Consider the following 20,342-nt stretch of genomic DNA (forward strand, 5'->3'; position numbering starts at 1 on the left):
GTGTCCCACTTATGGAACAGCTCCCTAGAGTATGGACAGCCCCTGACTCAGTGGGCATACGTACATTGTATAGAAAACAAAGACTGGGAGAAAAATATGATACGATTGATAGTGGCTGTATCTAAATGGGAGGACTTCAGGTTTGTCAAATCTTGTGTATTTGATTTTCTTTAAAACGAGTGATTAGTGAATAAATGTAGCATATTTTGTCTAGGATTGAATTCAGTCCTTTAATGGAGGTTGCTGTTAATCAAGTATAAAATATCATACAACAGAAGACATGATAAATGCTGTAGCTGGCATTGTGGATGCTGGGGAAAGAGTGATCTGGGAAAAATCAAGAGACAGTGGCAATTGAGCAGAAGCTCAAAAGAGGCAGGATGTGTCATGGGTCTGTGTCATTGAAACAGAGCATGCATTTTAGTGTTTACCATTTTTTAGATCGACCCTTCCCTTCTGATGAGGCTCCCCTTAGCTAGAAAGCCAAAGCTCTGTTTTCACTTCCTTCCTCTTGTCCTTTGCCTTCCTTCATCCCCCAAAGAGGATGGCCCAACACCAGCTCAGCCCACACTTACTAACCTCCCACATCCATACACACCACCCCATGTCCTCATCGAGAAGAAAGCCCCTGAGTAATTCCTGAGCCGCATCACCAGTGTCCTGACAGTTACTCTGTGTCCCTGCAGCTCTCCCTGAGGATGTGGTGGATGACCTGCACCGTGATAGGAAAGAAGAAAAGCCTCCGTGGATCATCAAGGTAAGCTTGATTTTTTCTGTTCTGAGATAGAATTATTGCTTTATTTCTCTTTCAATAGAATTAAGTTATGAATATTTGAAGGTATTCCTTCCAGATACATACAATTCCCTTGGTTGGGAGAATGTGGAGTGAGAGTCTATGACCAACTCATGGTGCCTGATTCCACAGGACATTAAAATTGACAGCATCCATTACAGCCTGTAGAGTACGGAGCTCTCTCTCCTGCAGCGATTTTTCCTCTAGGAAAAGAATTCTGTAATTTCCAACCTAAATGGACTTGGAAGTTCCATCCTCCCAGCAAAGTTCTTGCCTTTCAGCCTGAGTAGGTTTGCTCTGATAACCCTTGCTGGGTACCCTGGACCACTGTTTCTTATCAGGTTTTCTACTGTCAACAAATGAACAAAAGACCTGAGCATCACTGTGATCTTATCCTCATAGTGTTTTCTCTTCTGTAATTGCAGGTGGCCTTCCCAGAACGTGAAAACGGTATGTATTCTGGAATCAGTCACTTAGGGAGGAAGAATTTTGAAGATGAGAAAGTGGGACATTCTTGCTGGTTTTAGTGTAGAGGGCAAACAGATTCCAAATATGTGCTGGGAATGAGAGTAGGGGTCCTGGTGATAGAAAGTGATTTACAAGTAATGTGACCAATTACTATAGTCCCAAGAAGAAGCTGTATTACGGTTAAGTGGTGTAGGTTTGTGTGCATGAGACTGGGTGTGTCTGTATGTGAAATGAGTGGTATGATTCTGTGTGTGTATGTGAACTTTTTATGTTGTTTTTCCCTTGATTTATGTTCCCATAAAGTTTTGAAATGTCCAGGCAGTCCTGTTGACTACATGCACCTTGTTGTACAGCAAGTGTCTAGGACTTTTCCAATTTGCAAATAACACATTCTAACCTTGAACAGAGACTTCCCATGTCAACCTCCTGCCAGCTCTTGGAACCACCATTGCACTCTCTGATTCTCAGAGGTTTCTTTCAGTTTTTGACCTTCTGTGACTGGCTTATTTCACTCTTACAAATGTCCTCCAAGTTCTTTCGTGTTGCTGCAAATGGCAGGATTTCCTTCTTTTTCAGAGACTGAATGACATTCCTCTGTAAGTATACACCACATTTTCTTTATTAATTCATCTTCCCATGGACACTAGGCAGTCTTCCTATGTTGTGTGTTGTGTATTGTGTATAATGCTGCAATGGACTTTAGATTGTAGATATCTCTTGGACATTCTTGTTTTATCTCCTTTGTATATAAACCTAAATGAGTGACTGCTGGATTTTATGCTAGTTCTCTTAATAATTTTTAGGGGACCTCCATTCTGTTTTCCATAATGGCTACACCATTTTACATTACTACAGGGTACAAAACAGGGTACATAAGTTCCACTTCTTCACATTTTTTCCAGCATCCATATATTTTCTTTCTTTTCTTCATTTTTTTTTTTTTTTTTTTTTTTTGCAGTACACGGGCCTCTCATTGTTGTGGGCTCTCCCGTTGCGGAGCACAGGCTACAAACGCACAGGCTCAGTGGCCATGGCTCATGGGCCCAGCCGCTCAGTGGCATGTGGGATCCTCCCAGACCGAGGCACGAACACGTGTCCCCTGCTTCGGTAGCTGGACTCTCAACCACTGTGCCACCAGGGAAGCCCTAATTGTCTTTTTATAATACACATCCTAACAGGTGTGAGTGGTATCTCTTTGTGGCTTGATTTCCATTTCCCTGATGCTTAGCGATGTTGAGCAAATTTTCATATGTAGATTGAGCACCTGTATGTCTTTATGGAGAAATGTCTAGTAAAGCTTTTTACCCATTTTTAAACACACTTATTTGCCCGCTGTTTTTCTGAAATTGACTTGTAGTAGTTTCTTATATATTCTGGATATTGGTCCCTTGTTCAGATACAAGGTTTACACATATTTCCTCCCATCCTATAGGTTGCCTTTTCATACTGTTGATTGTTGAAGAGACTATCCTTTCTTCACTTGGTAATCTTAGAACCTTGGCCAAGATCAGTTGGCCATATATACGTGCATTTATTTGGGGTCTCTCTATTATATTTCATTGGTCTATCTCACTGTCTTGATGCCAGTAGCAGACTGTTTTGACTACTGTGGCATTCTTATGTGTTTTGAGTTCAGGAAGTGTTAATCTCCATCATTGCTCTTTGGTCTCAAGATTGTTTTATCTCCTTGGGTGCGGTTCCATATGTATTTTAGGATTCTGTCTACTTCTATAATAATGACATGGAATTTTGTGGGTTATTGCGATATATGTGTACATCACTTTATGTAGTACAGAAATGCCAACAGTATTTAATAATCCAGTCTATGAACATGGTATGCCATTCCAATTACTTGTCTCTTCTTTAATTTCTTTCCTCAATGTCCTGTAGTTTTCAGTATACAAATATTTCACCTCCTACGGGGCCTTTTCCACTGCCTTCCTCAGGTCTTCTAGAGTCAGAGTTGAGAAAGATGGACTCATGGAGAGAGTGAAATCCCTCCCTCCCCTCTGCACCTACTCTCTGATTATGTCTAATACAGGTGTACTGGGCCATGCCCTTCACCTCTGTCTACAAGTGGGCCCCTTGCTGGGAATTCCTCTTGGATCTGAGTTTTGACTGTACTATTTCAGTGTCCACAAGGACTCTCCCAATGCCTGGTGTGTGTCCAAGAGCCCAAGATATACCTACATATGAATGATCAGATCAGGCCAAGAAATTTTCTGCAGTAAAGAACAACCAGGAGAGGGGTGGCTGGTTGCCTCTTTCTCATCTTTGGATTTCTTAGAGCTGAGCTTTCCAGTGTGATAGCCACTAACCAAACGTGTCTATTTATAATTAATTTAGTTCAAACAATAATTAACTCATTCTATTAAAAAATGCAAAAAACACACAATTGCTTGGTCACACTAGCCATGTTTCAAGTGTGTCTGTAACATCTGGAATTTCAGGTTGGTAAGGTTGACGGTGAAAGCTCTAAATGTGTCTATAGAAGTGAGGGGTCGAAAGGTGATTTTCTCAGCATCTCTCCCTCATTTGCAATTTTCAACTGTGATCAATATGTTATTGAAGGACTCTGTCTGCACAGAGCACAGGGGAGGTCTGAGAACCTGGAGGGAATACCAGGGTGATGCTGTGTGAGCCAGCAAGTCGAGTAGAAGAAATGGGTGGGTCAACTTGTATAATAACTTTATGCTCATGGTTGTGTTTGTACAGAATGCATTTTGGAGAGCATACATAGCAGTGATGCTGATGACGATTCACATAGCGAACAACTCTCAGTTAGGATCTAAAGCAAGACAATTCCTAGAACACTTGGGTTCCACCCACTTCTTTAGAAACTAAGGAAGGTGAATATGAAATCAGGAAGCAGAAGGAAATATGTGTAGAATTCTGATTTGTTCTTTCCCAATTTTAATGATATAATAGAGTTATTGTATCCATGTCCTTTGACTGTACTGTGCTTATAGTCATCTTTTCTTGCTTTGCCATTCAGAAATTTGCTTTCTCACAAGACTACTCTTTCATTGCTTTTTCACTGCCAAAGATGAAAGCTTCATTTCTGTTTGGTACCTGGAGGGTATTTTGCACCAGGGATTTTGGTTTCCTTTTTACATTCACGTATGATGGCCATATCCTAGTGGGAACAAAACTCTCATAGTCACTTGACACTGGAGAACAAGTTCTTATAGTGAGTGTCAGGTGGTGGATGAGACTTGAACTCTCTCCCTCTACACTTTCAGGACTTGTAGCTTCACCTTACTTTTGTCCTCACTGTTTATTCCTCATGGAAAGCGCACTCCCAGAGATGGATGAGTCACAGAACACATGCTTTGGGATCACTGCATGTGCTCAGTCTCCTCATTTCAGCCTCAGCACCTCCCAAGGCTGATGTGCTGACGTGCTTCCATTTGAGAGGGCTCCACGTCCAGCTGCCCCTAAAGACCCTTCATGGCCGGCAGGAATTCTAGAGGACTATGTGAAGGGGCTGCTGGGTTCGCTTCACACACTGGCTCTCACAGCCCTGCTAACCTGGTCTCCTGGAATTGACCAGGCCCAGGACAGAGACTCAGTGCAGCAGGACCCAGGGTCACTCCGCTTCTTACAACCCACTGCTCCATCCAGACAGCCCTGCCCCTGCTCCCCTCACTCCAGGCCTGCCTACCCTTGGACCTTTCCTCAGGCCTGCCTTGGTCTTATCCTTCCCAGTTCTTCCAAGGCTGGGGTAAACCCTGGCAGGTGCTATGTGTTTAGGAGGCTTCCCCTGCTGTAGAACTTTTGTTTCAGCATTCCAGACTAAGGGAATTGGTACAAGTTACTTCTAACTCTAATATTGCTTTCATCCTCTCTAAGGGGCTAAGAGCCTTACGGAGTGGTTTTGAAGTACCTAAGGTTAGCTCAGGCACAGGACACTTACTTGTTTTGTGAAGTTGGTTGCATATCTAGGCTATTGTGGAGAATGCTGCAATGAACCTATGTTCATCTCATTGTGATACTGATTTAATTTCCTTTGGATATATACCGAGAACTGTGATTGCTGAATCATATGATATTTCTGTTTATAATTTTATAAGGAACCCCCATACTCTTTTTCATAATAGCGGCACCATTTTACATTCCCACCAGCAGTGTACAAAGTTTCCAATTCCCCACATCTTGGCCTTAGACTGTTAATTTTTTTCTTTATAATACAAAGCCTAACAGGTATGAGGTGTTGATTTTCATTGCCCTGATGATTAGTGAGGTTGAGAACATTTTCCTCTATTTGTTAGCCATTTGTATGTCTTTTTCAGGAAATGTCTTATTTAAATCTTTGCACATTTCTGAACCCAGTTATTTACCCTTTTGAATTTTTTAACTTACTTTGCATTTGAGTTGTAGTGTTTTTCTTAGATGTTTTGGACATTAGCTCCTTTTCTGATATATGTTTGTAATCTTTCTGTAAGTTATATTTTCATCCTATTGACTGTTGAAAAAACTATACTTTCCCTATTTGTTGTCTTAGAAGCTTGGTGAATTTCATTTGGCCATGTATCTATGAGTTTTCTTGGGGGTTATTTATTCTGGTCTTTAGGCCTATGTATCTGTTTCTATGTCAGTACCATACAGTTTTGATTCCTGTGGCTTTGTAATGTGTTTTGAAGTCAGGAAGTGAGAAGCCTCCATCTATGTTCTTTGTTCTCAGGATTGATTTTTCTGTTTGGAATCCTTAGTGGTTCCATATGTATTTTAGGATTCTTTTTTCTTTTACTTTGAAAATGACATTGGGATTTTGATAGGTATTACGATGAATTAATACTTACCTTTGGGTAGTGTAGAAATGTCAACAATAATAAGTCTTCAGTCTATGAATATGATATGTCATTTCAATGATTTGTTCCTTGTTTAATTCTTTCGGCAGTGGTTTGTAGTTTTCAGTGTACAGGTCATTTACTTTCTAAAGGCATTTTGTCCCTTCCTTCCCTGGATTTTTCAGAGGCAGTGGTGAGAAGGATGGCCTCATGAAGTGAGTGAATGTCCCTCCCTCCCTTCTGCACCTGCTCACTGATTATGTCTAGCACAGGTGCACTGGGCCATGCTCATTACCTCTCCCGTCAAGTGGAACACCTGTCGGGAATTCCTCTAGGATCTGGGTGTTGACATTACTGTTTCAGTGTCCCCAAGGTCTCATGAGTGTCTGGCAAGTGTGCATGAGCCTAGGAAACACCTACAAAGGAATCATCAAATCTGGCCAGCAAACTGCCCTGCAGAAGGTGTTGTGCTGCACCTCTCACGCCTGCAAGCCCTGTACTTGCTCAGCCTCAGGGCTAAGGAAAGAGCCCGGAGTCAGGGACAGAGACATTCATGGTTTAATAGATGGGAGATATTTCACATCAGAAGCAAAGTGGTCCTGGAGAGACATCCCACTGTAGATAGGCGATGGCAGGCAGAACGCAGCAGCAGCAGTAGCAGCATTCTTCACTCTGGGCGGAGTAGGCAGGCTACCAGTTAAAGGGGGAATTGACAGCAGATGGGATTATCGGTTACCAGGGAAACCAGCAGAGGGACACATCCCTCTTACCCCTTGGGCTAAGTACCTTCACGGGGCAGAGGATTTTCCTTTGGTAAACCATCAGCAAACAGCCATCTTGAATGGGGAGACCATACAGAGGGGAATAACCAGGGGAGCCGTGGTAACATCCTCCATATACTTTATACATATATATATATATATATATATATATATATATATATATATATATATGGAGAGAGAGAGAAAGATGGATGTGTATTACAGTGTGGTAGCCACTTGCTAGATGTGCCTGTTATAATTTATTTAATTCAATCAATGATTAACTCAGTGTATTAATATAAAACAAAATAAAATATCCAATTACTCCGTCTCATAAGTCACATTTTAAATGTATCCATAAGACTTGTAAATTCATATTCGTGTTTCTACAGAATCGACTTTGGATAGCATTTGTGGCCGTGATAAGGAAAAGGATACAGGTAGGAACAACACTTAGGTAGGATCTAATGGCAGAGGGTTCCTGGAACTTTAGGGTTATATCACCTGCTTTGGAGACTGAGGAAAGTGGATATGAAATCAGAAAGAAGAATGAAATATGTGTAGAGTTCTGACTTGTTTTTTTTACATTTTAATGATACAATAGAGAGAAATTGTGTCCTTAGACGTGACTGTGCTCTATAATCACTTTTCCTTGATTTGCTTATCAAAAGTGATCTTTTGCACATGAGCTGCTCTTTCTTGTGCTTGTCACTGCCTAATATGGAAGTTTGTGTTCTGCTTAGCACATCTAGGGTATTGTGCACAGGAGAGTTTGTTTTCTTTTGCATATTGACCTATGATGTATCCTAAAGAACACATTCTTGACCAGAACGCAATTAAGCTGGTATTTGATATAAAGGGATTACTAAGGAACAACCACATCTGAAGTTAGGGAGAAATAAACTTACTCTTGTAAGTAACCCTTAGATGACAGAAGAAATAATAAAGTTTAAAATAATATGACTGAATAGTAACAAAAATACTGCAGAGTGAAACTTCTCTGTTGAAGCTGAAGGGGTACTTTGCACAAAATAAAATACACTTAATTTAAAAATAAAGATAGTGACAGAAAATGCTGCAAAAAGAAGAAAGTGTTATAGCCGACAAGCCTACAAGTACAGGAAGGAAAATAAAAATCTTATTTATTGTCTAACCATCAGCGAGTGTGTGGAAGCCAGGAGAAATCTGGCTCCTTTCCCAGCTGAATATAAATGAAATTAAAGGAATTACAAGGCACAGGTTACTGATCACCAATAGACTTGCGTGCAGTATCAATCACATGAGAAAATGTATAATTGCTCCTACTGGGATGCAAAATTATTCCAACCAACATGTTCCTTCTCTCAAAGATGAGAATTATGAAGAAAAATGGAAGAAGTTAAGCTAGCTCTCATGAGAAATAGAATGGTAGTCAGTTAACTGAAGTTTTAAACCCAGCAGGAATCAACAAAATTCCTCCAAGTGAACTGCTTATACTTGTAAAATGGACTCACAAACCAGATGAAATGTTACCAAAATGTTCATTCAAGATTAACGGGTTTATAAATCAAGGGAAACACATTATTTTGCCATGGTACCCTTTATTTTACTAAGTCTATTTCTTAATTTTTTATCATGCCTTTTATCTAATGGATTTGAGATCATTTATTAGGTTACCATATAATATAATTAGGGAATCACATAAAACAGTTTGAAGTGCAAACATTGCAATGGGTGTTACAAGTCACCTGGATTGAGCTATTTATTATTATTGGGCTCTAAATTTGATTTGTATCTTCATGGCACTAGAGTGTGGGCACCTTGAAGGCAGAACCAATGTAACATAACCTGTAGTTATTTTCCTAATTAGTAAAATATTTTCTTAAAGGAGTATTTAGTCCTTAATATGAATATTAGTCATACTATTTTTCCTCCTTACCTTTCTCACAGCCAAAAGTAACAAATAAAAATATTTGAATTACTGATTTTTGAAAATAAAATAAATGTCTTCATGATAAAAGTAAGAGTAACTGATAAAAAGACAGTGACAAATTGGAAATATACTTGCAATACGTGGCAAAAATATTAATTTCTGTGAGGAGAAAAACCGAATTTATAGGACACTAAGAATACAACTGGACATTAGACATGAAAACTTAACTTTGTTTATAATAAGATTAAATCTTACATTTTAAATTATTTTATCTAGAAAAGTGTGGGGAGGAAGAGTAGAAATGGGTGGAGATTGTAATAGGGGCGGGGCAGGCGTGAACCTACCCCCCCACCCCGTCCCTGCCTCGGCGACCTAATGGCAGCAGCGGTCCCCATGGGTCGTGGTGCACAGAGGCCTCAGCACCTGCAGTACACGGACACTGTCATCCAGGTAAGAGCTTCAACCGGCTTCAGACTCTCTGCTCAAGTTTCAAAACTTGGTCCAGCTTTGATCAGTTGTCCACCCCAGGAAGAGGCCAGAGGTCAAGGTTCAGCTGCAAGGACTTTACACATCATTACTTCAGGTCCGCCTCTGTGGTTGGGCTGTTCTCGTCAAAGGGCAGTTGTTGGCAGCTGGGAATTCACCTGACTGGTATTTGCTACAAATGATTCTCTCCAGTTTAAAGGAAAAGCCTGAGGGCCGGCAGGGTTCTGGGCGCCTGGCTCCCTCAGTGATGAAGGCTGGGCAGGGTCTGGGGACCTGGCCTGGAGGGCACCGCCACCTGAGATCTGCTTCTTCAAGCAGACCTGGGCACTGGTGGGAGAACCCAGACTGGTTGATGGACGGACACTCCCGGGCAGGGTAACCAGCCTGCACACAGACCCCCTCCTCTTGGCCAGGACCTGGACTCTGGAGAGCAAGAGTTGAGCCTCGGGACCTTGCCCTTTCTTGTCAGTACAGAGAGTAACATTTGTTTTGGTGGAGGCTTACAGGAACATCATGACCTGACCATGACCTGACCTCAAGAAAAGAGGATCTGACCTTAGAAGTTTGAAGCAACTAACCACACCCCTCCCTTACCTTTCCCATGAAAGGGCTTTGCTGAAAGCTTTTGGGGAGTTCAGGGTTTTCTAAGGCATGAGCCGCCCATCTCCTCACATGGCCCTGCAGTAAACCTTTCTCTGCTCCAATGCTCCAAGCTCGACATGTTGGTATTGTTTGGCCTCACTGTTTGTCAGGCACATGGACTTGCGTTCAGCAACAGGATGATATTTCAGTCAAGAATAGAACCTCTTTTTATTCCCAACGTGTTACCTTTGTCCATCTTCACCCTGAAATGTGCACTATCAACTGTATTTGGGGGGGCAGATCATTTTCTCCCATATAAATTATTTTCTTAATGAGAGAGTAAATTGTGCGCCTGAGATTCAACTTCGGAAATAAACTGTTTACTCTGAAGAGCCAAACTTGTCCTTGGAAACACACTTTCTAGACAACAGCAGTTGGACCCATCCTGTGCAGAGTCCAGTTCATTCTGAAAGTTCTATTGTGACCTGTCACTATGGTAATATGATAATGCACATCTTGGCATTCCATTCCAACTGCCATTCTGTGAACTGAGAGGTTCACATATGGTGACAGATGAGAAGCTCTCACTCTCACCCCTTGAGACTTTGAAAATGGACAATCTGAATTGTTCTGGAGGTAGGTTCATATTCATCCTCTGAAGGCTGTTCCTTCAAATGTGCTGGTTAACTTTTACTGATATATGTTCCTCATCTTTTTTGTTTTCTTTTTTGATTTCTACCACATTTATCTACAGTTATAAATATATTTTATAGTTTGTTATATTACTTAAGTTATATTTTTGATTCTTCTATCAAGCCAGCTGCCTTAAATATTTTCCTAAATTTAGAAAAACATACTATCTCCAAATGCCAATTTTGTACACACTCTACCAGAGAACAGATAAAGGGAACTCACTCATTATGCTTTTACTGAAGCAGGAGAATCTTCATATCTCCTCAGCAATGGTCATTATAGGAGGAAAGGGGAATTACAGCTCAGCTCTTCTAAATGTAGCTGTCAATCTGAAACCAAATACTCAAGGTCTAAATCCAGAGAGTTTTATAAAGGAAAGAACCTGGGATTCACTGGTTGGATTTCCATGGGTTGCTGTGGACAAGATCACTGGCTGTTTGGCGGCTGCCAGGGAGTTTGGTGAGAAGGGCCAGTGCCATCACATTAGTGGAATGAACATTTGGTCACTGAGGGAAGGAGGGTCTGTCTGGTGATTCTCAAGGAGAATCCTGGGGTGGGGTCTCCAGCCTCTGAGTATGGAGATGACTTTCAAAAAGAATGTGGGATTCTATTGCCTTCCACTACAGGGTCTAGAAAATGATGAGTTTATAGAGCCGGAATATTAGTGAGGAAAGACTTGAACGCTTGCCCATTCTTAGCAAGCCCTTGGTCCAGGCTGCTCGAATGGGTGCTCAGATCAATTGTCAGGGAGACTTTGAGCATCACAGACTTAACTAAGCCACCAAAGCCCAGCAGAGATGGCCACCTCCCCAGTTAATTCATGGTAACTATTCATCCAAACGTGGTCAATTGAAGGGAAGCTGATTCTTGGTAGAGCCATCATGTGGCCTTTTGCTTAGAGGTTTTGGGCTCTGAGGCAACCTAGGAATGTAACAGACCACTGGTCACTCAGCATGGTGAGCTGGTCATTGTGAAGGATGCTTGTGAGATAGTTGATGGTATGAAGAGGCTGGGGAGAACGGACACAGTTGGAATTCCTGTGGTCCTTCAGGGGAGCTTTGTTCGTAAGAAACTGATGTATTTTGAATGAGGGATTGAAATATAGAGACGAAAAGTAGGGTAAGGATTTGGGTTCCTTTCTAGGCTCAGGCAGCTCCTTCAGGACATCAGCTCTCACCCACAGAAAACTTGGGGCAGGAGAATTTGAGAGAGAGAGTGAGGGGAACTCCTGGCTCAGGGGTCCAGGGGTCTGTCCTGTCCCAGATCCATCATTCATCATGGTTGTGATTCTTGGACAGTCACTTATCTCTAAATTTCCACACCCTCCACCATAACATATGGGTTACAGCCCCCACTTTGCCCTCCCCTTCACCCCAAACAGGGCTGGGTGTCAGACATGATAATGGATATTCTCCATGAGCTGCAAAGCATTGTTCCCATAAAAAGCTGAAGAGTAAGCTTGAATCCCCCTTTACTTGGAGCCGTCAAATCACTTCTCTGCTTTCAACAGCTACGAAATGTCCAGCTTCTTCTTGCCATCATTCAGGATTGAACACTTATAGCGCATTTGTGAAGCACCGGTCCTTTATTTTTCAAACATTTTACCTATATTCAATCATTTTTGGACACATGACATAATGCTAAACTTAGGCAATATTAACATTCCTACATCTCAGAACAGGGAACTGAGGCAAAGAGGGATCTACATATCTTTCCCAAGTACATGCTTCTTCTAAACGGGATTTGAATCCAGTCCATCATTCATGGTCCCAATGGATTGCTGAGTTTCTAGACATTATCAGTTAAATAAAGATATTTGCCCACAAAACCTGTCTGTTGGGTGTTTTAACTGCATACCAAACTGCAAGATCTTCCTAAGTCCAACTTTGATTCAGGAGGCTCTGCTGGGCAGCTGGTGAGGAAAGGGACCAAAGGATTGAACTGTGAATAAATTATTGCTAATTTCCCCATGGTCTTCTGCCAGCAAGATGTCAATAGTTGTCTCTATTGTAATGCATTTCCCAGGATGCTGCTCCCAGAATGCGAGAAGAAGAAACACTCATCAGAGGTCAAGAATATCAACCCCAGGCTGGCTGAAAAAGATCCACATCCGGCCACATTTTAGGATGCACCATACAAATGACCCAGCTGAAGGTACTGTGGAAAATGTCTCATTTGGTTCACTCAAGAATAATTATTCTAGTTGATTCAGTGCCTCATATTGAAGAAAAAGCTATGAAATATTAAGCAGTATTCTTCTTTTATTCCATGTGTTCAAATTGAAACTTACTAAGACAGCTGGTACTGTTTTAACCATGGAAGTAAACATGCATTTATTTATTTATTTATTTATTTTTTGAATTTTATTTTTTTTATTAGTTTCTGCTTTATAACAAAGTGAATCAGTCATACATATACATCTGTTCCCACATCCCTTCCCTCATGCATCTCCCTCCCTCCCACCCTCCCCATCCCACCCCTCCAGGCAGTCACAAAGCACCGAGCTGATCTCCCTGTGCTCTGCGGCATGCATTTAAAATTCAACATTTGGTTCATGTTTAAGAGGGAAGATGGTCTCTAGTTATGCTTTAGACATCAACTGAATTTTGAACGTCAGCAACAACACATCCCTCCCTGAAACCATGTTTTGAGATTTCTTTAAATTATTAGACATTATTTAGAACAGGATTATATTGCCATAAAAGTTGTACAGGCAATACAGAAAATTCCTGTATCCTATCACTCCAGTTTCAGCTATTAATAATATATAGCATAGGTGAAGTACATTTGTTACAATTAGTGAAACAATGTAAGTATATTTTTACTAATGGAAAGTCCATAGTTCACCTCAGAGTCACACCTTGTGTTGTTATATTCAATAATATTTGAAATATGTACAATATTATTTGTCACCATTATGGTGCCATACAGAAATGTGTACACTAATGTTCATAGTCGCATTATTCTTAGTAGCCAAAAGATAGAAACAATCCAAAGTCCATGAGGTGATGAATGGATAAATAAAATGTGATATATACACCGAATGGAATAATTTTCAACCATAAAAAGGAATTAAAGATTGACTTATGCTACAAAATGAATGATCCAAATAATATAAAAAATACATTATTGTTAGTGAAATAAGGCAGGCGCAGAAAGACAAATATTGTATGATTCCACTTGTATGAGGTACCTAGTGTAGGCAAACTCACAGACACCGGAAGTAGAAATTACCAAGGTCAGGAGGCAGGAGTAAGGTGGATTATGATTTAATGGGTACAGAGGTTACGTTGAAATGATGAAAAAGATTAAGATGTAGATTGTGTTGATGGGTACACAGCATTGTGAAAGTAAGAAATGCTAGTGAACTGTATACTTCAAAATTATGAAAAGCATAAATATGTATATTTCATCACAATAAAATAAGTCAAAAATCCAACAGAATGGACGATGAATGAAGGAGCAACATATTTGATTAGAAGGAAGCTGAAAGAGTCTTGTAACATTTCAAGAAGAAGGGGGATTTGGAGGGACTTTGAAATGGGCAGAGGGGCCGTGGGACTCTATACTGAAACATAGTGCAATGTTAGTGTTTAAGCTTTTTCAGACTGACACTTTCAAATTGATTAGGTTCCCTACAGCTAGAAAGCTAAAGGTTCTCTTCCTCATTTCTGAAATGTTCCTCCCCTTTGCCTTCCTCCACCCACCAGCGAGGTTTGTCCAACAGCACCTCAGTCCACACTCAGTAACCACCTGCATCCATACACTCCCACCCTGTGTCCACATTAATGAGGCTCTCTGAGTAATTCCTGAGCAGCATCACCAGTGTCCTGACACTTACTCTGTGTCCTCCTAGAGCCCCCTGAGGACCTGTTGGAGAAACTGCCCCATGTGAGGACAATTAAAGTGGCTCCTGCTACCTCCAGGGTAAGCTCCCCTTATTTATCAGAGATTAAAAGTTTGTTTCATTTCTTTCTTTTCCAATTGATTTCAGATCTGAAGATCTACAATGTTCAAGACAGCTGATGTATACAATTTTGCTTGGTTGGATGAATGCTGAGTGAAGGTCTTTCCCAACAGATAACTCATTCAAAAGGCCATTTAAAAAATGGCAACATCAGTTAGAAACTGTAGAGTCAGACACACTTTCCTCAGCAGAAAATTTCCCTCCTTGAAATAGACTTTTGTATTTGCTCCTCAAAGTGGACCTGAGAGATCTTCCAGGCAAAGCTCCAGCCTTTCCCACAGCTGTCTTCTCTGGTTTCTTTTGGGGCCATTGACTCAACAACCGTTTCCCATTTGGTTTTCTGAGGAGAAAAAAAAGAGATGAAATACCTGTGTCCACAGAGCACAGGATGCTGAGATCCTTACACTGTTTTCTCTTCTCTAATCACAGGTGGATTGGACAGCAAACAAAAACGGTATGTATTCAGAGTTCACCCCTGTGCTGAGGAACAATCTAGATGATGAAGAAGGTGGGACTCTCTTGCTGGCTTTGCTTGGAGAGACACCCTGATTCAGGGTCCCTACAGGAATGAGGGCTGGGGGTGTAGAGCTAGAGAGTGATTTCCCAGTAAAGAGCCATGCCCAAGTTCTATGGTCTTGGAAGTAACTGCATCATTTAGATGATGTGGGTTTGTGTGTATCAGGGTTGGGGTGGGGTCCATGTGTGAGCCTATGTGGTGTGATTGTGAACCTGCATGCGTGAGCGTGTGTGTGTTTCCTGAGGAGATATTTCCCTCTTACACAGCACAATTCACCTGTCAACAAAGCTCATCACCACTGCACACTGTCTGTACACTACCTTGTTCTTCCCTCAACACCGCTGTTGCCCAGATTTGGTTAATATTTTTTTTCCGCAGAAGGAGATGGTGCAGAGATCAATGTTCTAAGCTCTTGACCTCCTGAGTGGAAAAGCCAAACTGAGAACCCAGGGGTGGGTCCCAATGTGGGTGCTCTGGATCCCTGACCTGCACTTACCACTCAGCCAAGGGATCCTCAGTCATGGAGCAAGGGAGTCCCTGCATCCGTATCCTTGGCTGGAAGTCCTCGCACCTCCAAAGGTCCAGACCTTGCCCATCAGGTGGCCTTAGTGGTCACAGAATCCAGGGCAGCTATGGGTGGGCTTATCAGTTGACTTTGGCACAGTCATTAATGTGAAATTCACCTCAGGACCTGCATTCTCCTGGTCAGCTCACAGATTCTGAGAGGTGTGAGACCCCATGTACACAGTACAGGTCATATCTGTCAGTGCTGGTGTCATTGCTTAAACAAGGCCAAAAGCAGATAAGAATCAGGGAGCTATTTTATTGTATTGGATAACATTACCATAAGCCTTAGTATTGGTCAATTCCTGTAGCCCACACCCAAGGACTCAAAGTGGAACCTGACTGTAGCCTGTACACTTCTCCTGCACAGCTGGGTTAGAGACAGGCTGTGCTCAGTCCGGGCTCCCTCTTCATAACGAAGTGTCCCACTTATGGAACAGCTCCCTAGAGTATGGACAGCCCCTGACTCAGTGGGCATACGTACATTGTATAGAAAACAAAGACTGGGAGAAAAATATGATACGATTGATAGTGGCTGTATCTAAATGGGAGGACTTCAGGTTTGTCAAATCTTGTGTATTTGATTTTCTTTAAAACGAGTGATTAGTGAATAAATGTAGCATATTTTGTCTAGGATTGAATTCAGTCCTTTAATGGAGGTTGCTGTTAATCAAGTATAAAATATCATACAACAGAAGACATGATAAATGCTGTAGCTGGCATTGTGGATGCTGGGGAAAGAGTGATCTGGGAAAAATCAAGAGACAGTGGCAATTGAGCAGAAGCTCAAAAGAGGCAGGATGTGTCATGGGTCTGTGTCATTGAAATAGAGCATGCATTTTAGTGTTTACCATATTTTAGATCGACCCTTCCCTTCTGATGAGGCTCCCCTTAGCTAGAAAGCCAAAGCTCTGTTTTCACTTCCTTCCTCTTGTCCTTTGCCTTCCTTCATCCCCCAAAGAGGATGGCCCGACACCAGCTCAGCCCACACTTACTAACCTCCCACATCCATACACACCACCCCATGTCCTCATCGAGAAGAAAGCCCCTGAGTAATTCCTGAGCCGCATCACCAGTGTCCTGACAGTTACTCTGTGTCCCTGCAGCTCTCCCTGAGGATGTGGTGGATGACCTGCACCGTGATAGGAAAGAAGAAAAGCCTCCGTGGATCATCAAGGTAAGCTTGATTTTTTCTGTTCTGAGATAGAATTATTGCTTTATTTCTCTTTCAATAGAATTAAGTTATGAATATTTGAAGGTATTCCTTCCAGATACATACAATTCCCTTGGTTGGGAGAATGTGGAGTGAGAGTCTATGACCAACTCATGGTGCCTGATTCCACAGGACATTAAAATTGACAGCATCCATTACAGCCTGTAGAGTACGGAGCTCTCTCTCCTGCAGCGATTTTTCCTCTAGGAAAAGAATTCTGTAATTTCCAACCTAAATGGACTTGGAAGTTCCATCCTCCCAGCAAAGTTCTTGCCTTTCAGCCTGAGTAGGTTTGCTCTGATAACCCTTGCTGGGTACCCTGGACCACTGTTTCTTATCAGGTTTTCTACTGTCAACAAATGAACAAAAGACCTGAGCATCACTGTGATCTTATCCTCATAGTGTTTTCTCTTCTGTAATTGCAGGTGGCCTTCCCAGAACGTGAAAACGGTATGTATTCTGGAATCAGTCACTTAGGGAGGAAGAATTTTGAAGATGAGAAAGTGGGACATTCTTGCTGGTTTTAGTGTAGAGGGCAAACAGATTCCAAATATGTGCTGGGAATGAGAGTAGGGGTCCTGGTGATAGAAAGTGATTTACAAGTAATGTGACCAATTACTATAGTCCCAAGAAGAAGCTGTATTACGGTTAAGTGGTGTAGGTTTGTGTGCATGAGACTGGGTGTGTCTGTATGTGAAATGAGTGGTATGATTCTGTGTGTGTATGTGAACTTTTTATGTTGTTTTTCCCTTGATTTATGTTCCCATAAAGTTTTGAAATGTCCAGGCAGTCCTGTTGACTACATGCACCTTGTTGTACAGCAAGTGTCTAGGACTTTTCCAATTTGCAAATAACACATTCTAACCTTGAACAGAGACTTCCCATGTCAACCTCCTGCCAGCTCTTGGAACCACCATTGCACTCTCTGATTCTCAGAGGTTTCTTTCAGTTTTTGACCTTCTGTGACTGGCTTATTTCACTCTTACAAATGTCCTCCAAGTTCTTTCGTGTTGCTGCAAATGGCAGGATTTCCTTCTTTTTCAGAGACTGAATGACATTCCTCTGTAAGTATACACCACATTTTCTTTATTAATTCATCTTCCCATGGACACTAGGCAGTCTTCCTATGTTGTGTGTTGTGTATTGTGTATAATGCTGCAATGGACTTTAGATTGTAGATATCTCTTGGACATTCTTGTTTTATCTCCTTTGTATATAAACCTAAATGAGTGACTGCTGGATTTTATGCTAGTTCTCTTAATAATTTTTAGGGGACCTCCATTCTGTTTTCCATAATGGCTACACCATTTTACATTACTACAGGGTACAAAACAGGGTACATAAGTTCCACTTCTTCACATTTTTTCCAGCATCCATATATTTTCTTTCTTTTCTTCATTTTTTTTTTTTTTTTTTTTTTTTTGCAGTACACGGGCCTCTCATTGTTGTGGGCTCTCCCGTTGCGGAGCACAGGCTACAAACGCACAGGCTCAGTGGCCATGGCTCATGGGCCCAGCCGCTCAGTGGCATGTGGGATCCTCCCAGACCGAGGCACGAACACGTGTCCCCTGCTTCGGTAGCTGGACTCTCAACCACTGTGCCACCAGGGAAGCCCTAATTGTCTTTTTATAATACACATCCTAACAGGTGTGAGTGGTATCTCTTTGTGGCTTGATTTCCATTTCCCTGATGCTTAGCGATGTTGAGCAAATTTTCATATGTAGATTGAGCACCTGTATGTCTTTATGGAGAAATGTCTAGTAAAGCTTTTTACCCATTTTTAAACACACTTATTTGCCCGCTGTTTTTCTGAAATTGACTTGTAGTAGTTTCTTATATATTCTGGATATTGGTCCCTTGTTCAGATACAAGGTTTACACATATTTCCTCCCATCCTATAGGTTGCCTTTTCATACTGTTGATTGTTGAAGAGACTATCCTTTCTTCACTTGGTAATCTTAGAACCTTGGCCAAGATCAGTTGGCCATATATACGTGCATTTATTTGGGGTCTCTCTATTATATTTCATTGGTCTATCTCACTGTCTTGATGCCAGTAGCAGACTGTTTTGACTACTGTGGCATTCTTATGTGTTTTGAGTTCAGGAAGTGTTAATCTCCATCATTGCTCTTTGGTCTCAAGATTGTTTTATCTCCTTGGGTGCGGTTCCATATGTATTTTAGGATTCTGTCTACTTCTATAATAATGACATGGAATTTTGTGGGTTATTGCGATATATGTGTACATCACTTTATGTAGTACAGAAATGCCAACAGTATTTAATAATCCAGTCTATGAACATGGTATGCCATTCCAATTACTTGTCTCTTCTTTAATTTCTTTCCGCAATGTCCTGTAGTTTTCAGTATACAAATATTTCACCTCCTACGGGGCCTTTTCCACTGCCTTCCTCAGGTCTTCTAGAGTCAGAGTTGAGAAAGATGGACTCATGGAGAGAGTGAAATCCCTCCCTCCCCTCTGCACCTACTCTCTGATTATGTCTAATACAGGTGTACTGGGCCATGCCCTTCACCTCTGTCTACAAGTGGGCCCCTTGCTGGGAATTCCTCTTGGATCTGAGTTTTGACTGTACTATTTCAGTGTCCACAAGGACTCTCCCAATGCCTGGTGTGTGTCCAAGAGCCCAAGATATACCTACATATGAATGATCAGATCAGGCCAAGAAATTTTCTGCAGTAAAGAACAACCAGGAGAGGGGTGGCTGGTTGCCTCTTTCTCATCTTTGGATTTCTTAGAGCTGAGCTTTCCAGTGTGATAGCCACTAACCAAACGTGTCTATTTATAATTAATTTAGTTCAAACAATAATTAACTCATTCTATTAAAAAATGCAAAAAACACACAATTGCTTGGTCACACTAGCCATGTTTCAAGTGTGTCTGTAACATCTGGAATTTCAGGTTGGTAAGGTTGACGGTGAAAGCTCTAAATGTGTCTATAGAAGTGAGGGGTCGAAAGGTGATTTTCTCAGCATCTCTCCCTCATTTGCAATTTTCAACTGTGATCAATATGTTATTGAAGGACTCTGTCTGCACAGAGCACAGGGGAGGTCTGAGAACCTGGAGGGAATACCAGGGTGATGCTGTGTGAGCCAGCAAGTCGAGTAGAAGAAATGGGTGGGTCAACTTGTATAATAACTTTATGCTCATGGTTGTGTTTGTACAGAATGCATTTTGGAGAGCATACATAGCAGTGATGCTGATGACGATTCACATAGCGAACAACTCTCAGTTAGGATCTAAAGCAAGACAATTCCTAGAACACTTGGGTTCCACCCACTTCTTTAGAAACTAAGGAAGGTGAATATGAAATCAGGAAGCAGAAGGAAATATGTGTAGAATTCTGATTTGTTCTTTCCCAATTTTAATGATATAATAGAGTTATTGTATCCATGTCCTTTGACTGTACTGTGCTTATAGTCATCTTTTCTTGCTTTGCCATTCAGAAATTTGCTTTCTCACAAGACTACTCTTTCATTGCTTTTTCACTGCCAAAGATGAAAGCTTCATTTCTGTTTGGTACCTGGAGGGTATTTTGCACCAGGGATTTTGGTTTCCTTTTTACATTCACGTATGAT

This window comes from Mesoplodon densirostris, chromosome 12, assembly GCF_025265405.1.
Source record: "Mesoplodon densirostris isolate mMesDen1 chromosome 12, mMesDen1 primary haplotype, whole genome shotgun sequence".
In the NCBI taxonomy this organism is placed as follows: Eukaryota; Metazoa; Chordata; class Mammalia; order Artiodactyla; family Ziphiidae; genus Mesoplodon; species Mesoplodon densirostris.